Source organism: Trematomus bernacchii, unplaced genomic scaffold (genome assembly GCF_902827165.1).
Source record: "Trematomus bernacchii unplaced genomic scaffold, fTreBer1.1, whole genome shotgun sequence".
In the NCBI taxonomy this organism is placed as follows: Eukaryota; Metazoa; Chordata; class Actinopteri; order Perciformes; family Nototheniidae; genus Trematomus; species Trematomus bernacchii.
In genome coordinates, this window is record NW_022987780.1 from 89,820 (window position 1) to 98,654 (window position 8,835).

An 8,835-nucleotide genomic window follows, 5' to 3' on the forward strand; every position below is an offset into this window, starting at 1 on the left:
CCCTCTTACAATAGAGAAAAACACGTTACTTTACCAGCAGAGAGAAAATGGATTATTACATTATGAATGTGACTAATAAAGAGCAGTTTGATTATTAAGTATTATTCTGTTGATCGATGTCATTACATTTGTTGAAAAGCACATAAGGACTTGTTTAAGACTCGTTGTGTCAAAGTTTAGGACTTGGACTTGACTTGAACTTGCCCATCCTGACTTGAGACTTGACTTGGACTTGAGTGCAAAGACTTGAGACTTGACTCGGACTTGAGCGCAAAGACTTGAGACTTGACTCGGACTTGCAAAACAATGACTTGGTCCCACCTCTGGCAGACACTGTGATGTTCAAGGCAAATTTCCCACTGGGATAATAAAGTCAATAGCCGCGTTCACACCGGAGTACTTTCACCGTACTTTTCGCGTTTTAGTTCCGTGAGTCGCGTTCACACCAAAAATCGTACTTAATCTCGGGTACTTTTACCCCCATTTTCAGAGCCAACTCAGAGAGCGTACTTTTCTGTGGGTGAAAAGTTCTCCAAAAGTGCCCCAGTGCTGATTGGCTGGGCGAATTGCAAACCACGCCCGTACAACTCTGAAAATGTTGTGTAGAGCCGCCATTGTTTTTCCTCGCTACAAAAACACAACGCTCCGTGCGTTGTGTTTGTTTTTGAAAGCAGTTATGGCAAGCATCAAGAAATGATGAGGAGGTGTCGGCGCTTCTGGAGATCTACGCAGAGGACGCGACCCAGGGAATGCACTGAAGCCAGTTCAGTAGCTTTCACTCGACCTGGGAATGTGCACAGCCCCACGGCACACCGGCTAAAAATAAAGAAACTCGGGCAGGACTACAAACGGCGGATTCAGTGGCCAACGATGACGACCACGACGAAGGTAAAATCAACTACATGCACTGGGGTTTTTAATCTGCACAATAATGGTCTCAGATGTACTTTTATTTGCTCAGTAGATCAAGCTAGCCATGCTAGCCATAATAGGCTAACACCGGCCCCGAGCACACAGTACACACACACTGTAACTTTGTCTTGAAAGAACGTTACGCATCGAACTGATGTTCACAATCATGTTTATTTCATAATATTCATCATATTTTATGTTTAACTTGCCTCAACAACATTAAACAAAGTTCAAGCATACATGAAGCACTCTTCAAAAAGGAACAATCCTCCGTGTTTGAACCTCTTAAATCGCTGCATAGCCGATTTATTTGGACTGGATTATCCCAGAGGGTCTAAACATTCTTTATAACACAGTTTCAGATTTGTGAAACCTTAATTCTATTTGTGAAAATAAAAAAAAAGGGAGATTTCAGTGCTTTTTTTACATGTAGACCACATTAGACCAGGTCCTGATCTAAAACCACTATGCCTAGACTCATCAAATCTGGACTGGATTATCCCAGAGAGTCAAAAGATTCTTTATAACACAGTTTCAGATTTGTGAAACCTTAATTCTATTTGTGAAAATACAAAAAACACATTCCTAGTATGTTGTAAAACTACATGGCGACTAAACTTGTATATTGTATATTGCTTATTTTCCCCTCTTAGGAAAGCGGACACGGGATGCGAATTTCTTTGACACCGCCCAGGCGTTGGAGGACCGGCGTGCCGTGGTGAATGAGTCGCTGCGTGGAGATCAGATGGTGCTGTTCACCAAGGCCCAGGAAACGGAGGACAAGATGCTCACCTCGATGGAGCGCCAGGCAGAAGTGTTCAAGCAGCAGATGGAGCGCCAGCAGCACCAGGATGAAGTGTGGGCGCTGCGCCATGAGGAAGCGTCGGCGCAGCGGCAGGATGAGCGACAAACTGCATTTAATAACAGTTTATTTGGTATAGTTTTTGTAAATACTGACACACGACACACAACGTTGCACTAAGGTGTGCATGCTGCTGAGAATATCCCTACACCTGGGACAGTTTATTTTATATTGTTATTACTGTTATGACTTTATTTTATATATAATGTTTACTGACATGTACAACTGACACTTTATTTACATTTAAAATTGTTCTATTTAATGTTATGTCTTGAGAGTGCAATAAAGAAAACCGACATGGCGATTAAGCTTATTTCTCCTGACACTTTATCTTTTGTGACCTGTGTAGCATCCTATACATCACATGTAAGTGATTATTCTGATACCATCATGTTTCATCGGTTATAAACTGGCAAAGCTTTATTTGTCATTTATTTATCATCAATGTTGCAACCTTGTGGGGGAATGGCAGGGGCACATACACAAATATGATAATTTATATCATTTTAAAATATTATTTGACCTAAACTTTTAATTCCCCCCCATTTCACACAACACAACATGGAGTCCACTATGGGCCAAAACTAACATGTATGTTTGCATAGTGTTTATGGCAGACGGATGCAAGTGGGTCTCAGGAAGATATATAATAAAGGTGGGTTTGCTGCTGAGACTCCCTACAGCTGGGAGTTTATTTTATAATTGTTATTACTGTTATTATATAGTACAACTGACACTTTATTTTATATTGACAATGTTTACTGACATGTACAACTGACACTTTAGTTACATTTAAAATATTTCTATTTAATGTTATGTCTTGAGAGTGCAATAAAGAAAACCGACATGGCGATTAAACAGATCCTGTATCAGTTTTTCTTCTTCTCTTGTTTTGTAGCGGGTTGCAAACAACTTTAAGGTGCTTACCGCCACCTACTGTACTTGTAATCTTCCCTCAGGGAAAAGTACTCCGGTGTGAACGCGATCTGTACTAAGTACCCTGGGGTTAAAAGCGCCAGGGCTCTTAGTGCCGGAACTAAGTACAGGAAAGTACTTGGTGTGAACGCGGCTTATCTTACACTGATGTATGCATGAACATGACCTTAGTGCAATTTGAATACTGGGAAGTAGAACTGCATTTTACAAATGCCAACTGCATTATTGTGGAGGTAAGAATAATACATCCATTAGTTGGATGTCAAAATACTGCATAAAAGGTTACAAATATAATAGGGTAGCTATAGGAGTGGAAAATGGAAATGAAAATAAAATCCTCTTTAATCATCAAAGCACCGACCAACAGAAAAGTTTAGATTTTGCGATCTGGCACCTTGCTCAAGGGCACCTCGGCAAAGAGAGGAAATGGCACCTTTCAAAATACCAGTCCGTACTTTTGGGACTCCAGTTCCCAAGTCCTGACAGACTGAACTACAGACAAAATGTAGTCTAAGCACTCGTAGAGACCTATAATGTTGGTGGTATTCTCCGCAAGACTGTCAATTTCATAATGTGTTATTGAAATGACACAATACAGTGAAAAGAACCTCAGAGAGTTATTGTGACTGACTTGTGCTAGCATGTGCTATTTGGCTAACATGTTAGCTTGACGGCTGAAGTTAACTACGGCTTACAAATAGTCTTTACATTCAAAAATATTTTGATAAGTGGCTAAGATAAATGTTGTTGTTCTGGTGCTTCTTTAGCTGTGATTAGGCTTCATAAAATGTTGCCTCATTTTGCTACTCTTCCTTGTATGCTAGCACAGCTGTAAGCTAGTATTAGCTTTTTTGCCACATGTCTCAGCTGCTTCTGATGGATCTGAAGGTCCCATTGAAATTATACTTGCGTTAATTAATATCTTCTTTTCTGTTAGCAATACAGTGATAAAACAAAAACATTCAATAGCCATGCATGCTTTCATTAGATTTTTCATATTTTAAGCTAACTGCTTGGCTAAGAAGAAGGCCTATCTAAAAACTGTAAACTACAAATATTTTAAAATTTCCTGTGATTCAAAAGGCACATCATTAACAAGCATTGTTCAATGTTCTGCCTTTCTGCCAAGGTCATTTAGGTTGTACTGACTGTATATTGAGGCCATTGAGCAATCTCAGGATCAATAGTTTCACATTGCACAGGCCATAAAACATCCTTATTGATCCCACCAGACAATGAGACCACTATATTAAGAATATAATTATGACATGTCATACTATCAAGAATGTTTTTATGAGACTATAGTTTACTTTTTCATGACCTACTACTATATTATCATTTTTAGGACATGTTTACTATAACTTATGACAAAGTGTGTTAACAATTATTTGTTGTGAAATATTATATCATCATCATTATTTTGACATTAAATGATCAATTACTTTTGATGAAATACTATTTAATGCAATGATGAAACAAATAATGTTGTGTGTTGTAATAAATATGTCTGTGTTAATTATTTGAAATAAAAGTTAATCAATCAATATTTATATAGCCCAATATCACAAATGTAACATTTGTCTCAGTGGACTTTAGAGTTTGTACATAATATGAATACGAATATGAGGTCCTAACGAAGGTCTAACCATGGCTAACCCTTTGGCAATATTCCATCCAAATATTTGCTTCCTGTTGTTCATATTGGAATGTTATAATAGGCACTCAATCTTTTCATTCAGAAAATTATTTCAGCTGTCCATATCAGGATATGTTAAGACAAAGCCATGCAATTATAATAATACTTAGAAAAAAGAGGTCAGGACCTATCCTGGAAAGTGAAACACAGATACGGCAGATTTGAAAAAGTGAAAAAAAATGACACGGTCCAAATTGAGCCTAAAGAGTGATAAAAAAACGTCACTTTGTTCCACCTTATCAACACTGCCATTATTTTATGTAATAAAGGAATTATAGTATACTGTATGATGACTTTTTAAAGCGTAAAAAAAACAGCTCACAGGTCATGGCAAATATGAGAAGGCCCACAACAGAAGTACATTTAAGGTATTTATTGTAAAAAAAATGTAAAGTATGTCCATTAGTAAGAACAAAGAAGGCCAAAATGTGCAGCCGCTGGCAGGGATGATCCAGGAGACAGCAGAGAGCAGGTGAACTCTGCAGTGTTTTCCTCTGAGACTCCAGACCAGGTGCTCTGAATCTGGCAGCTCCTATGACGCCTTCGAAGACAAATGGAGAATAGTGACAAAAGCAGTCCTGATATCAGAGGTTAGGCAGAGCTGTCATAATGGCCTGAATTGACATTATATGACATAATATAATATTAATTTTAAATGACATACTGTAATAACTTTATTTATAGGATACTATACTAGCACTTTTTATGACATACTTTATAATAAGTTATTTAATCGGCATTCTATGCTATGACTTTTTAGTGACATAGTTTATGTGTTATGACATACTATATTATGACAGTTCTATGGCATACTGTTATAAATCATGTTAATCATGTTTTTAGATAGCATGCATTGAATTTTTACAAGATATATTATTATGTATTTTTCGTGACATACTGATATTTATATATGAAATACCATAGTACCAGTTATTTTATTTGACATACTTTACTAAGATCTTTTAAATATATATTATTTGATATGTTTTTAACTATATTAACAATGTTTTAACAAGATGTTCTGTACTGTGAAATGTTATGACATTCTATATATATATATATATTTTTTTTAATTACTATATTTATTGTATAGCCTTTTTTTGACTTACTATACTATACTTTTCTTTATCAATAACTTCACTATGTTTTTTTATGACTATATTCTCTGTTGTGCGCTCCTGACCTCTAGTGGCTGAAGTTGCATACATCTTCTTATACATGTTTTAACTCAGTTTAATATACTGATATTGTCAGGTGAAAAATCCACATGGTGGAATGTTGGGAAATTTGCAAAGAGGAAAAAGGCTTCAAGGAGTTCTATGCCTCCTAAAGCCCTTTACTCTGTCATGAAGACATTATATTAAATAGAGTTAATAGTTATTCTAGATGAATTTTTTCAAGACAGACTATAATTATCAATGATTTGAAGACATACTGTGGTATTGTTATGATAGTTAATAATACATTTAGATTAATTAAGACTTTTTTTAAATGACTATATTATGTTTTTTAATGACAATCTATGCTATGATTGTTTTATGACATAATAAAAACATCACTAGATTTAAAAGTATAATTTCCGTGTGTGTGTGTGTGTGTGTGTGTGTGTGTGTGTGTGTGTGTGTGTGTGTGTGTGATCCTGTCTCAGCAGTGCAGCACTCTCTCCTGCAGGACGCTAACATCTCCCAGTTGAAGGGAGGGTCAGACATCCAGGCCACGATCATCTCCAGCACTGCAACAGTTACAACTTATCAACACTAAACAATACAATACTTAAAAAGTATCCATAAACCTATAACCAATTAAAACGTATCAACATACATGAAATACTTATCTAAAATCTTTACAGAGTCTTATCTTAACTACATTCTATCATAAGTGCTTGAAACAAATCTAAAAACTAAAAAGTAATAACATATGTTTGTGTGTGTATGAGTGTGAGTGTGTGTGTGTCTATGTGTTGAAGGGAGGGTCAGACATCCAGGCCATGATCCTCACCAACACTGCAGGAACTGCAACAGTTAAAACGTAAAGGAATAAAACATGTTACAACTTATCTACACACTAAACAATGCAATACTTAAAACGTACCCACAAACAAATGAACAATTCAAAATGTAAAACTTATCAACATACTGAAACATGAAATACTTATCTAAAAACGTAAAGAGTCTTAACTTAACTACATTATATACAAGTGCTTGAAAGTTATCTACTAACTAAAGAGTAATACAAGGTGTGTGTGTGTGTTGTGTGTGTGTGTGTGTGTGTGTGTGTGTGTGTGTGTGTGTGTGTGTGTGTGGTGTGTGTGTGTGTGGTGTGTGGTGTGTGTGTGTGTGTTACTGCTCTCAGCAGGGGGGCACCAGGCCCTGTCTCCTGGAGGACGCCACAGCTCCCGGCTGTATATAGTGTGAGACATCCAGGCCATGATCCTCTCCGACACTGCCTTCAAAGTCAGTGGGGGAGAGGGCCAGAGGGCTCGGACAGGAGGGCCAGGGTCGTGGCCCCCCTCAGGCTCCGGGAGGGGTCCTGGCTGGGTCTGCTGAACCTTTAGGAGAGAAGGAGGAGAGAGAGAGGAGACCTGAGAGAGAGAGAGAGAGAGGAGACGAGAAGATAGAGAGGAGATGAGAGAGAGCTGTTTTCTCTCAGTGATTGTGCTGTTATGTTAAATGTCTGTTGTTTGTTTTTCATGTATTGTGTCTTGATATGTGTCTATGTTGATGTTACACATGGAGCTGCTGTGATGCAAGTACAATTTTAAAGTATTATTGTATCGTATCGTAGTGGTTTGGGATACATGTGTACGGTGACCATGGATCCACAGCAGAGTCTTTTTAACAGAAACACCAAACTGGTGTAAACATCTGGAGGACTCACCTTCAGCCGGACGTCCTCCAGCATGGCCTGTGGGGGGGGGGGTGGAGGGCAGTGGGCTGGGGCTTCCCTCACGGAGTCGTCTCTGCGGGGGCTCCTCAGGGTCTCTGCTTCCCCTCCTCTGCCTCTTCCTCCTCCTGCCAGCCTGTTAGAGAGGGACAGAGGGGGAGTTAAGGGGAGGGTCAGAGTTTCACTTATAGTCCTCTCAGACTAAATATCACTGCTTTCTCTGAAGGAAGAAACACTCTATTGCATGCATTCAGAGCTAGGCAAAGTACTTAGTTCTTGTACTTGAGGGAAAAGTAGAAAGTAGAGTGTAGGAATACTCTTTTACAAGTGAAAGTCATGCAATCAGAATGTTACTCAAATAAAAGTACAAAAGTATTGGCATCATAAATGTACTTAAGGTACCAAAGTACTCATTATGCAGATTGGCCCATTCAGAATAATATATATGATATGTTTTATAATGATTGATCATTAAAGAGTTTTCAAAGCTGGTAAAGGTGCAGCTAGTTGTAATGACTGTATGGTAGCTTGTGAATGTTACTCCAGGTGTAACTAAAGACTTATTCAAGTCCTTGATTATATTTCACAGTCTAATTATTCCTGCAAACAACTAAAGGTATAAAATAAATTATGTGGAGTAACAGTACACGATTTACAATTTACCTTGTAGTAAAGTAGAAGTACTTCCAAATTGTTTTTAAGTACAGTACTTGAGTAAATCTACTTAGTTGCTTTACACCACTGCATGCATTGTTAATGTGATTATTAGACACAATGTTTAAAAGAAAAAACCCTTTGATTAACTAAAACATGGAATATTTGGGGATTTGAATAAGATGTAATGATTGTGGCTTTTGTTTAAGGCCAACACTGACTCAAGTGATCACTAGATGAGATCAGCGTTATCTGCAGGTCTTTGCAGTAATAACTGGAATCAGACTCGCAACACTTCCACTCCACACTTCTCTTCACACAACCACTCCCACTCGTCTCTCAGCTCGCACGACACATCACATTTACTGATTACTTAGCACGTACCGAGGCGGAACCAAAACGCACCGTCGACAAAACACTACGTCTTCATCCAGGCGGCGCATGAAGAAGACCTGCAGGAGCAGGAACATCAGTGGGTCAGCTTCCTGCAGAACAAACAGCCAGAGACACTGAAGACAGGCTGCTTCAAGCGGAGGGACACAGGCCAACAGGACGAATTACAGCCATGACTTTGAGGGGGGGGGGGGGGGTAGAATGGCAGGATGTTCAGCTGAGTGTCCTGTGCAGACAGACTCTTGTCCTGGGTGATGTTTGGACCGCAGGGGGAGACACGGGTCGGGCTTAATGTTCTCTCTTGAGTGTTGATGATGACAGTCCTACCTTTAGTACATCTGTGCTGACCCAGGAGACATTTGTCCCTCACTTCCACAGAGACTTCAGTCTTCACGGGTGAAGACATCTTTTCAGGAACTGTAGGCCTCTGTTCGTCCCACGATGGGACACAATTTGCCTCCCCCATGTCCCCAGCAGGGGGAACTTGTTTCCATTTTAT